The sequence below is a fragment of the Narcine bancroftii genome, chromosome 12, assembly GCF_036971445.1.
Source record: "Narcine bancroftii isolate sNarBan1 chromosome 12, sNarBan1.hap1, whole genome shotgun sequence".
Lineage (NCBI taxonomy): Eukaryota > Metazoa > Chordata > Chondrichthyes > Torpediniformes > Narcinidae > Narcine > Narcine bancroftii.
Genome location: NC_091480.1, coordinates 83,690,044 through 83,702,208, shown reverse-complemented (window position 1 = coordinate 83,702,208; position 12,165 = coordinate 83,690,044). Strand labels below are relative to the sequence as shown.

Here is a 12,165-nt window from a genome sequence, read left to right as displayed (position 1 = left end):
ATCTTAAATAGTTTTTGGTGTCAGTGTTTACTCAGGAAACTGGCATAGGGCATATAGGGAAGGGAAATAAATAGAAATGTCATGAAACATAGAGATTAAGGAGGAGGAGGTGATTGCTGCTTTACAGCAAATAAAGGTAGGCAAATCACCTGGGCTGGATATGATATTCCCTCAGACCTTGAGGGAGACAAGTGTTGAAATTTCAGAGGGCCTGACAGATATATTCAAAATGTCCTTAGAAATGGGAGAGGTGCTAGAGGATTAGAGAGTAGCTCATGTTGTCAAAAGAAACCAGATAACTATAGGCCAGTGAACCTGATGTCAGTAGGAGGTAAATTATTGGAAGGAGCTCTGAGAGATAGGGTATATAGGTATTTGGACAGCCAAGGGCTGATTAAGGATGATTAGTATTGCTTTGTGCATGGTAGGTCATGTTTAACAAATCTTGTAAAGTTTTTTGAGTAAGTTACCAAGAAGGCAGATGAAGGTTCTGGATGTTGTCTCCATGGGCTTTATTAAGGCCTTCAACAAGATCCCACATGGGAGGTTAGTTTAGAAGGTTCAGGCACTAGGTATCCATGGAGTGGTTGTAAACTGGATTCAAAATTGGCTAATTTGGAGAAAACAGAGAGAGGCAGTGGATGGATGCTTCTCAGACTGGAGGTCTGTGACTAGCGGTGTGCCTCGGGGATCTGTGCTGGGACCATTGTTCTTTGTTGTCTATATCAATGATCTGGATGATAATGTGGTGAATTGGATCAGCAAGTTTGCACAAAGATAGGAGGCGTAGTGGACACTGAGGAAGGTTTTCAAATCTTGCAGAGGGATCTGGACCAACTGGGAGAATGGGCCAGTAAATGGATGATGGAGTTTAATGCAGACAGATGCGAGGAATTGCATTTTGGAAGAGCAATTCAAGGAAGGGCGTACACTGTAAATAGGAGGGCATTGAGGAGCGTGGAGGAGAAAAGTACATTGTTCCCTAAAGATGGTGTCGCAGGTGGACAGGGTTGTAAAGAAAGCTTTTGGCGTCTTGCTTTAATAAATCAAAGTATTGAGTATAGGAGTTGGTATGTTATGTTGAAGTTTTTAAGACATTGGTGAGGCCAAATTTGGAATGTTGTGTGCAGTTCTAGTCACCTAACTACAGGAAGGATATCAATAAGGTTGAAAGAGTGCAGAGAAGATTTACTAGAACGTTGCTGGGTCTTCAGGAGTTGAGTTACAGGGAAAGATTAAACAGATTAGGACTTTATTCCTTGGAACAAAGAAGAATAAGGGGAGATTTGATAGAGGTTTACAAAATTATGAGGGGTATAGACAAAGTAAATGAGAGCAGGCTCTTTCCGCTGAGATTAAGAGAGATAAATATGAGAGAACATGGCTTTAGAGTGAAAGGAGAAAGGTTTATGGGAACATTAGGTGGAATTTCTTCACTCAGAAAAGGGTAGGAGTGTGGAATGAGCTGTCATCTGATGTGGTGGGTGCAGACTCGATCTTGAACTTTAAGAATAAAATGGATGGGAGAGGTCTGAAGGGTTACGGAATGGGAACAGGTTATTTGAACTAGCTGAAAAATGGTCAGCACAGACTAGAAGGGCCAAATGGCCTGCTCTCTTGGCTGTAGTGTTCTATGGTTCTAAGGAGTGGGAACCTTGGGCTCCTGGCAGAAGCGGGGACCTTGAGTTCTATAATTCTTTCAACCCCAAAGATTCAATAGATGCCCTGGCATTTATCGACCCCTTCCACTTTCAATCCCCTGGCATTTTTTGACCCATTGGATAGTCGGATTGACCTCCCAGAGGTCAATATTGACCATTTTGGAGACCCCTAATATAAGTTATTTAATGTAACTTAAAGCCACTTTATTCTAGTCAACGATGGGTGGGGCAGGGGTTCAAGGTTAGGGGGAGCCTTACTAAAGCTCAGCCTAGGGGCTCGGGTGCTAGTCAATCCACCACAGGGAGGGGAATTTAGTTGCCTATTAAGTTATTGTTTGTCTTTCAGATGACTCTGTGGAGGGGAGGAACCTGCAGATGCAATGATGGTTAAATTTTTCAGGGAATCTGACTGAAAATAAGGTAAAATGCTTTAAGGTTTATTTATTCATGTAAGTAAAGTTTGTTCAGTGTAGCATTTTTGTCTTTTAAACTGTTTATACTTATTGTTGATGGCATTATAAGAGTGAGTCTCAAGCATCTGGAAAACACGATTGTCCAGCATCTACCAATTCCCATAGGTGCTGGATACCAGGGGTTTTACCGTAGATCATGCCTGCATTATTTGTTAGAATTATATGGGAGAATTTTCAATGCCTTGCACAACATTTGTTAATCACATAATATGCCATTTGTCACATTCCTTTTTGGGGAAGAATGCAGTGCAGAAATTTCACATTAGAATTAAGACTACACTTACAAAGTACGTATTTGGCTGTAAAGTTCTTTGGGACACAATGAAAGAGTCAGAAACGTGCTATGGAAGTGTGGGTTCTTTCTTTCAATGTTCCCAGTACGAGCATAAAATGAAGCTGGTTACTGAAATGTAAGTATCTAACTTGCCCTCACTGTTGGTTACACATTGAGTGCCCTGGATCAACGGGAGTTTGAGAATTTTGATCCTGATTCAATTTGAATAAGAGGGTAACAGCAGGAAATTGTGACCTCAGGAAGAATCGTAACAGCATGAGGATAAGATTGAATTTTAAGGAATGTCTTAGATTATATAATGGTATTCCATTCTTATTTCTCCCTTTTTAATACACCCCGAGCTTAATGCATGTCAGATGATTGATTTTCTTCGATAACAGTTGCCTAGGGCAGTGTGTGAACTGTCACAAATCAGCACCACGCTTCAGAAAGAAAAAAACACTGTACCGGGGCTTGGACTCAAGGGTCTCGCCAGTGTTCAATGCTTGAACCTTTAACCTCTTCCTCAGAGATGAGAGTCTTTGCAGCTGACAGGTCATGTAAGGACATCTGTGCATGCGTCACATTAACATTGTCATCGTTCATTTTATTTTTAGTTCTATTGAAACTTCTATGTCTTCCCAGTTTAATCCTTTGGACAATCCTGCATTTAGATTAATGCTTCAGAATGGGATTAACAGATCTGCCTCTTGCTATTTCGTCATAATTCCCAAATCTGAAGGCAAGATTGCCTTTGTAGAATGAACTGGAATGAACCAAGGTGGTAGCCGACACAAGTCGAAGTTAAACAAGAAATCGGCAGATGCTGGGGTCTGGGGCACTAAACAAAAGTGCTGGAGAAACTCAGCAACATCGTGCCACATCGATAGAAAGTAAAATGCAGTCAACATTTTGAGCCCAGCACCTGATTTTTCAACGCTCCTGAAGAAGGAGCGTAGCGGTTAGTGTAATGTCTTTACAGCGCCAGCGATCGGGAATGGGAGTTGGAATCCTACGCTGTCTGTAAGGAGTTTGTACATTCTCCCTGCATCTGCGTGGGTTTTCCCCCAGGGAGGGGGGGGAAGGGGGTGTAGGTTAATTGAGTGTAAGTTGGGCAGCACAGACTCGTGGGTCGAAATGGCCTGTTACCGTGCTGTCTAAAGTCTAAATTTAAATTTAAGGGCTCAGGCCTGACTCCCTTTTACTTTCTTTGGATGCTGTAGAATCTGCTGGGCTTCTCTAGTACTTTAGTGTACTGCAGTGGACACTGGTTACTATCATCAGGTCAGGGCATAAAAAGTCTATGAGTGAATTCAGACTCCAAATTTGGAATGCTAAGGTTTGGGATTAATTGTTACCAATCTTATTGTTCAAATGCCTAGCATTCTTGTTTCAGATTCCTTCCTTTGATATTTTGAAATGGATCTTAAATAATTTAACTTAGATGGATAACATCTCGATTAAATAGCAGAGTGGAATTTAATATGTGCTTGTGAAAACACCTTGTATTTTTTTAAAGTATAAATCCAAAATTTTCAGATTATCGTTACCTTTTAACACACACATAAATACAGACATAAAAGCCATTGCTCTCTCTTTCTCCAACATGCCCGGACACACAGACACACACATACACATGCGCACACATACATACACCCACACATGGACACACGCGCATGCGCGCACACACACACACCCCTCCACACACACACCCCCATACACCCCCACACACGCACCCCATACACACCCCACCAATACCCCCACACACACTCTCATACCCACCACACACACTCTCATACCCACCACGCACACCCAAACATACCCCCCCCACAGACACAGACAGACACACACACAATGCCTCTGCGTGATACATCTCCTTCCAGATTTGGTGAGCTGGGTTACAATTCTTTTATTTTGACTTCTTTATAAGTAGCCTCAGTTGATTTCCTTCATTGCTAATGGATTTTTAAAAAATCTCATCCTCATTCTACAAACATCTGTGGAACTTTCATTGTGAAGCTACATTCTATGTTCGAGCTCCATCCTGGTTTGCAGGAGAATATCATTCTTTTATATTTTTTGTCATTACATTTACAGAAATATGTTCAAATAAAATGATCCCCAGCATTCTAATAAATAAGTAAAATTCCTTTGTCCAAAGTAGTCTTTTTATTTTACAGCCAACTCCCCTATGCAACTGTGCAATCAGCATTATCCACTTGCATCGAGTTTGTCCAGAAATGGCCAGAGTTATAAATATGCTTCATAAAAACCTATCAGAATGAAGTAGTTAACAGTCTCAGAGTGAAAATGGCTTTAGCTGTGCAACTGAAAAACAAAACCTGGTCTGTTGAGAACTGTAACAAAGTCTGCACAGTATTATCCCATATATAATGGATTTGATATGATGTCTTGTCCTGTGGGCTACCTAAAATATATCCATTTTGATGAGACAGTGGGTCTATTGAAATGTAAATCATATGCTCCAAATCAACACACTTAACCATTATGCACTGGAGAACTTAAAATCCAGTTCTTTATGTGCTCTTTATCTCTCAATGATGGAATAAGATATAATGGAGCATTCTGAACATGGATTGTCATACCAAGTCGTGGGTTTAATATGATAAAATTAAATTGACTTTGCAATGTACTTTTCTAAAGGAAATCAATCTACATCTATCTATCTATTAATTGTTGACTTATTTTCTGAAATGTAACAGCATACTGGGCATTATATTTTGGTTGCATAAAAGAGGCCAGACATTGTAAAATTTACCAATGAGCACAGAACATACTGGCGTTAAGAAACACCAGAGCAGGGAAATTGCTGGGTGTAAATTAAAAAATAATTGCAGATGTTGGATATTTGAAGTTTAAAAAAATGTTAGAAATTCTCATCAGATCAGGCAATATTTGTAGAAAGAGAAAGAGTTAATGTTCAAGGTACAAAACCCTTTGTCAGAAGTGGGAAAGAGAAAATTTACTCTGACTACTTCAGAAATGCCCAACTGAAAAAGTTCTGCTCTTTTCTAATTGAGTTATAGAGCCATACAATGTGGAAACAATCTCTTGGCCACGCTGTCCAAAACGTCCCACCCTCTCTAGTCCCTACTGGCCCATATCCCTCTAAACCTCTGCTATCCATGTACCTGTTTTTTTTTTAAAAAACGTCGCTATAGTACCCTCCTCAAGTATCTCTTCCAGCAGATCACAACACTGAAATATTTCTAATGGAATTGAGAAAAATTACAAAAATAAAGACTAGACTTTGGCAAGTCTGATCACATGACTGTACCTTTACGCCCGGCATACAAGCAGAGACTGAGGTCTTAAACATCAGTGATTGGAAGTGTGGCCGAGGGTGGCAGAAAAATGCCTGTAGGACTGCTTTCAACTGGGGGACTGAACTATATTCTTCATTTTCAATGTGAATGCATATGCCAAGGCTATCACTGACATCAAAACCTGCGCGGATGAGTGTGTGCCCATGCACCCATACCCTAACCAGAGGCCGTAGACTTCCAACCTGTCAATGGCACTTAAGACTGGTAATCCAGATCTCTACAGGGAGTCCCAGTGTGACTTATGGAAGTCTATATTAGGAGCAAACAACCAATTCTGAGGGAAACGGAGTTAGATACTTACTAGCTATGGCAGGAATTGTACGCCAACATCATAAATGGCTGTTATCTTTCACTCCCTGATGAGTTGAACACCTTTTATGCTTGCTTTGGAAAGGAGAATTCAATGGTTATCGACAGAATCACAGACGGCAATGAGGAAGCATTCAGGAGTGAGAAAGATCAACTGATTGAGCGCTGTCACAACAACCACCTTGATGTGAGTATTAACGTGCACATTAATAATGTTAGCAAAACTAAGGAACTGATTGTGCGCTTCAGGAGTTGGAATCAAGAGAACACAAACCAGATGTCATCGAGAGATCAGCAGTGGAAAGGGTTAAGAAATTCAAATTCCTGGGGAGGCAACATCTCTGAAGATCTATCCTGGGATCTCCATGATGATGCAATCATGAAGAAGGCTCTCCAGCATCTATACGTCATAAGGAGTTTGAGGAGGTTCGGTATGTTATCAAAGACTCTTGCAAACTTCTACATGTATTCCGTGGAGAGCATTCTGATTTGTTGCATCAGTACTTGCAATGGAGGGACAGGAAAAGAAGACAGAGAGTTGTGAACTTGACCAGTGCTATCATGGGCACCACCCTTCACTCCATTAAAGACCCCTTACAAGAGGCGGTGTCTCAATAAAAAAAGCAACCTCCATCCTCAAGGACCCTCACCATGCAGGCCATGCCCTCTTCTTAAGCAACCATCAGGAAGGAGGTACAGGACCCTGAAGGCAAACACACAGTGGTACAAAGACGTCTTCTTACCCTCTCCCATTGGATTTATGAATGGACGATGACCCACGGCCACTACCTCACTTTCTCTTCTTTTTGCACTTTTGTTTTTGGTAGGAATACCACAACTGCGGGGGCCAAAGTGCCTGTACCGTGCTGTACTGTTCTATGTTTTAAATATATAATTTATAGCTAATTTGCACCTGTGATGCTGCCACAAAACAATGAATTTCATGACATGTTCATGACAATAAATTCTGATTCTGATTGTTCAGTGAGTTGCTGGAGTCAGTTATTAGGTCAGCACAACACTGTAGGCTGAAGGACCTGTAGAGTGCAGCAAATTTCTATGGTCTGTGTTCTTCGTCATTTAACCAGGACAGCACACCAAGAAAATGATACAGTATTTCATATGCACAGCCATCTAATCTTTCCAAAAGTAAGAAAAGGCTATAAATAGGAATAAAATGTCTAAAATGATTTTTTTTTGTTTGTTTGCCTGTTCAGGATGGGTGGACATTAATTTTGACTTCACTGAGTGCAAAGTTATGCTTCCATTGTACATCAAAGTAAATGCCCAACAATACTCAGGTCTTATCAAATGAATAAATCACTTTGATGTATAAATTGTTGTACTGCAGCTCATTTACAAAGAAATTTAATCCTTAGAATGTGATATTGTTTTGTGTGGAGACACTTAAAGGATATGTGTGCAGATTATTTGAGTTAATGAAAGTCCTTTATTATAGAGACAGCAGTTTTTCCCTCCCACTACCTTCTAATAGATGCTGGCAAGTGATCTACACTAATGATACATGAGCTGTCAGGAGTTTGCTTAATGATAGGAACGTTTGCAGTTTTTCCAAGTCAAGAACGCCACTGAATTTTCCACCAGCTACGTTTAACATTTTAATTATGGCTTGTAAAATCATTGTCTCTTCTGCACAAGGTCCCTCATTTTTGTGCAAACAATATAGGCATTAATAGCCTTGTTTACCTGGAGAAATCACGACACGGGATCCATTCATTTATGTTTACTGGAGGGAATTGGAAAATGGAATGGAAAATGCTGAAGGGCCAAGCTAATAATTCAAATATTTTAACATTATTTCCAAGATGTTGTCCCAGAACGACAGAATGGTATTGCAAGGAGAACTTTAGCCCATTAATTCTGCACCGGTAGCCCTGAAGATTAACCTAGTTAATCCACTCCCACTTTCTTTCCACAGATCTCAGAAATAGTTGCTTTCTCTAGTGTTCATCCAATTCCCTTTCTAAATCTGCAATTGAATCTGTTTCCACATCCCGGTCTTGTAAATCATTCAAAATCCTATCACAGAGAGAGAATTGCCAAAGCTTTTCTTTTAAATTTTAGAGGGCATTAGCAAATGTTCAGAACTCCAGGTACCACCTGCTAATTTGAAATGGTGGACAGGGAGGATAAGGACACTGTGGTTATCATCATGTATCACATGAGCACTTTCGATTTGAAACATCAGAGCCTCATTTAAAGAGTCAAATACCAGAAGAACGTGACCTTAGCATAATTCCATACAGCCTGGTGAGATCACAATTATCAGGTCTGATCTCTCTACTTACTCTGATCACAAAATGTGTTTATCTTGATTTGATTTGCTTCCATTAGAAATTGTTTTTCAGATACCCTGCTAAATTGTGGCAGCATCTCCAGTTGAACAGTAAGGCTCCACATGGAGCACCTTGGATCTGTGGAGCATCTCGGCTCTGTCCACCTCAATAGCGAGGTTCTCCCAGTGGCCACCCATATCAATTCCCCCGTCCCTTTCCTTTGCCAACATATCTATCCATGCTCTCGTGGACTGCCAGACTGAGACCACCCGCAAATTGGAGGAACAACGCCTCATCTTCCATCTGGGTACCCTCCAAATAGATGGCATTAACATTGACTTCTCTGGTTTCAATTAAATCCCCCCCCTACACAAATCCCTTCCCCTTCTTCTTCCCCCATTGCCTTTCTCCCAGCTCTGTCTCTCTCCCTTTCCCCTCTGTCTACTTTCACAGAGCTAAAATCAATTCTTACCTCTCCTCTAATCATATCCAATGAATACTTTTTGTTGGTCTGGACTCCTCCCCCAGCCAGCCTTCAGTCCTTATTCAGACACCCTCCAGATCTTTGCTTATTCCTTGGAGAAGGGCTCAGGCCCGAAATGTCGGTAATATATCTTTACCTCCTATGGACATTGTGAGACCAGCTTGAGTTTCTCCAGTTGTGGCTTAAATAACCAGAATTGAGAGCCTCTATTTAACAATTATCGTACACATGCTGGACAATTGAAAGAGCTGCCACGAAAGGTGAGCAGGGATCCAATTAACATTTAAAATGTATGGCTTAATGATATGGTGTGGGTAAGTGGGATCCTATTTTGTGGGCCGCTAATCCTATGAGAGAGGTCAACTGACCGAGGTCGGCCCTGAGGATATGCTTTCATCACCATTTCTCTCCACCCCACCCAACCCCAACTCCTACCCACTGTAGAGCTCGTCGATCCAAACCAAGGCTTTTATTAGCAAAAGACAGGAGCTCTTCACAGGTGGCCGACCAGTCCGGAATGAGCCGACCTGGCTTTTATTAGCAAAAGACAGGAGCTCTTCACAGGTGGCCGACCAGTCCGGAATGATCCGACCTGGCTTTTATTAGCAAAAGACAGGAGCTCTTCACAGGTGGCCGACCGGTCCGGAATGATCCGACCTGGCTTTTATTAGCAAAAGACAGGAGCTCTTCACAGGTGGCCGACCAGTCCGGAATGATCCGACCTGGCTTTTATTAGCAAAAGACAGGAGCTCTTCACAGGTGGCCGACCGGTCCGGAATGATCCGACCTGGCTTTTATTAGCAAAAGACAGGAGCTCTTCACAGGTGGCCGACCGGTCCGGAATGATCCGACCTGGCTTTTATTAGCAAAAGACAGGAGCTCTTCACAGGTGGCCGACCAGTCCGGAATGATCCGACCTGGCTTTTATTAGCAAAAGACAGGAGCTCTTCACAGGTGGCCGACCAGTCCGGAATGATCTGACCTGGCTAGGGACACAACCCTTTAAGGCCCAGACAGTAGGCGTGGCTAAGCTCTCAGCCAATCGCTGTAAGCACAGTCTAGATACTGTAACTATATACACTATATACATTCTGTACTATCACACCCTGTTCACAAGGAAATCTCTGTCCTCTGCCAGTCCTTACATCTATAACATCCATAATTCCACCTCAACCATTCTGTCCTTCTCAGTAGCAGCTTCACAGCTTGTGTACCCTGGCCACTGCCTACCCTGATAAAGATTAGCATGGCCTCTGCGCAAGGATGACACGCAAATTCGTGAAGCGTTCCATATTTTTTAAGGGGACGGGGTACTGAACTTTAAGATCAGCCATGATCTCGTTGAATGGCGGAGCAGGCTCAAAGGGTCCAATGACCTACTCCTGCTCCTATCTTCTATGTTTCTATGTTTACTTTTTTCTCATTGTTTTTTTTAATGTGTGCTAACTTGAATCCAAATTAATTATTATGTAATTGTCAGTTCTGTATTCATGCTTGATGCTAAACTCAATAAAATATTTTTGCAAGAAAAAATGTGCCTTCTATTTATTCTCTCAGTTGCACTGCGTTGTACATTGCCTGAGAGCAATTAGATTATAGAGAAAGTTTGATATCAGATCATAGTCCTTCAGACTGAAACTAGAGAATGCAACTAACAATGGATGATCATAAAAATAACATGGAAGAATTCAACGAACAAATAATTCTATAGGGAGGGGATAATTTATTTAAATAGCAATGATGGAGGAATCCTTTTCTGCCAGAAAAAGTATTTTTAAGTGCATGAGGCTGGAATGTTGATTTAAGGTGCAAGGGAAAAAAATTTAGAGGGATCTGAGAGACACCATTTTCAAGCAGAGGGTGGTGGTTTATATGGAACAAACTGGCAATGACAGTGTTGGAGGAGGAGTGTTGAATTGCAATGTCTAAAAGACATTTAGATGGTACCTGGATAGAAAAGATTTAGAGGGATATGGGGCAAATGCAAGGAAATGGGACTAGTTTAGGGAGACAATTTGCTTGGGATGGTCAAGTTGAGCCAAAGAGCCTGTTTTAACATTCTAAAACTTTATGACTCCATGACAGGCAGGTTTTGGAACCACATGGATTAACTTCTCTCATTTTCAAGTTCAAGTTTGTTATCATGTGATTGAATGTACAACTTTTTAAAATGTAAAAAATTTTTTTGCACTGAGTCATATCAATAACAACATCCACAAATGATCATCAACAATATATAAATAGTGACATTTTTTCCTCTCTCCCCTTCCCCACCCTCATCAAAAATCAATAAATGATAAAACACTTAAAACAAAGAAATAACCAAAACAAAGGGAAAAAATTGTATCGTCTACTTTCAGATATTTAAATCTTACTGTGCCCATAATTACGTTGTTTTATAAGATGGAGGTTTGTGATCGGCATTTTCCGACATATTTTATCTCTGGTTCCCAAATTTGTTCATATAATGTACACTCGTCTTTCAGATTTAATGTAATTTTTTTCTAATGGAATACACTTGTTTATTTCTGTATATCACTGTTGTATTTTAAGGTTTGTTTCCAATTTCAGATTGTCATAATACATTTTTTGACTACTGCTCACCCAATCATAATAAATTTTATTTGGGCTTTGTCTATTTTAGTCCTTTGAATGGACAACTTGACGAAATAGCTTTCTCCGGTCAACAGTGCAAAAGCAGGCAAGCATACATACAGACATAATGGTAAAAGCTCCATTACTATCATATAATATACATTTAGAATGTAACATACGTGAAATTCTTGAACTTTTCTCTACTGTAAGGCAGGCGGAAAGTCACCACTTTGTCCAGCACCCCTCACAGAAACCTACAGCACCTGGTGTTCCCAGGCGATCTCCCCTCCAAGTATTGACCAGTCCTGTGCCTGCTTAGCCTTTGAGATCAGACAATCTCAGGCATATTCAGGCTATTAGGTGCTGTTATTCAGGCTATTGTGTGCACAGTTTCATAACTCAAAGGAAATGGGCCAATGACCATTTTTCTCAAGCAAAATATTTCAGTAACAATTAGATCTAGACTGGTGATTCTCAACCATTTTTTCCGAACTTACACCACGTTAAGTAATCCCTCACTAACCTATGGGATAGATATTGCTTAAACTGATATGTGAGAGGAAAGAAAAAGTTTGCAAACCACTGATTTAGGACCTCCACAATCTCCTCCATCTCCAGGCACATGTTGCCTCCTTTATCCTTAAGCGGTCCCACCTCCATTCTCATAATTCTTCTGTTCTTCACGTATGCATAAAACACCTTAAGGTTTTCCCTAATCCTACTTG

The 12,165-nt window shown here is 40.9% G+C and overlaps 1 long non-coding RNA gene and 1 pseudogene across 2 annotated transcripts in view; both read left to right on the top strand.

Moving 5' to 3' along the window:
* LOC138747183 (uncharacterized) overlaps positions 1–12,165 on the top strand; it is a 30,146-nt gene that overhangs the window by 14,798 nt on the left and 3,183 nt on the right. The window contains exons 2-3 of one of the 2 annotated variants that reach the window (XR_011347350.1): positions 2,008–2,081; positions 6,150–6,251. This is a non-coding gene — a long non-coding RNA (uncharacterized lncRNA). The remainder of the gene's footprint in view (positions 1–2,007; positions 2,082–6,149; positions 6,252–12,165) is intronic. The other variant, XR_011347349.1, reaches the window with a different exon arrangement.
* On the top strand, positions 10,082–10,143 carry LOC138747817 (U6 spliceosomal RNA; annotated as a pseudogene).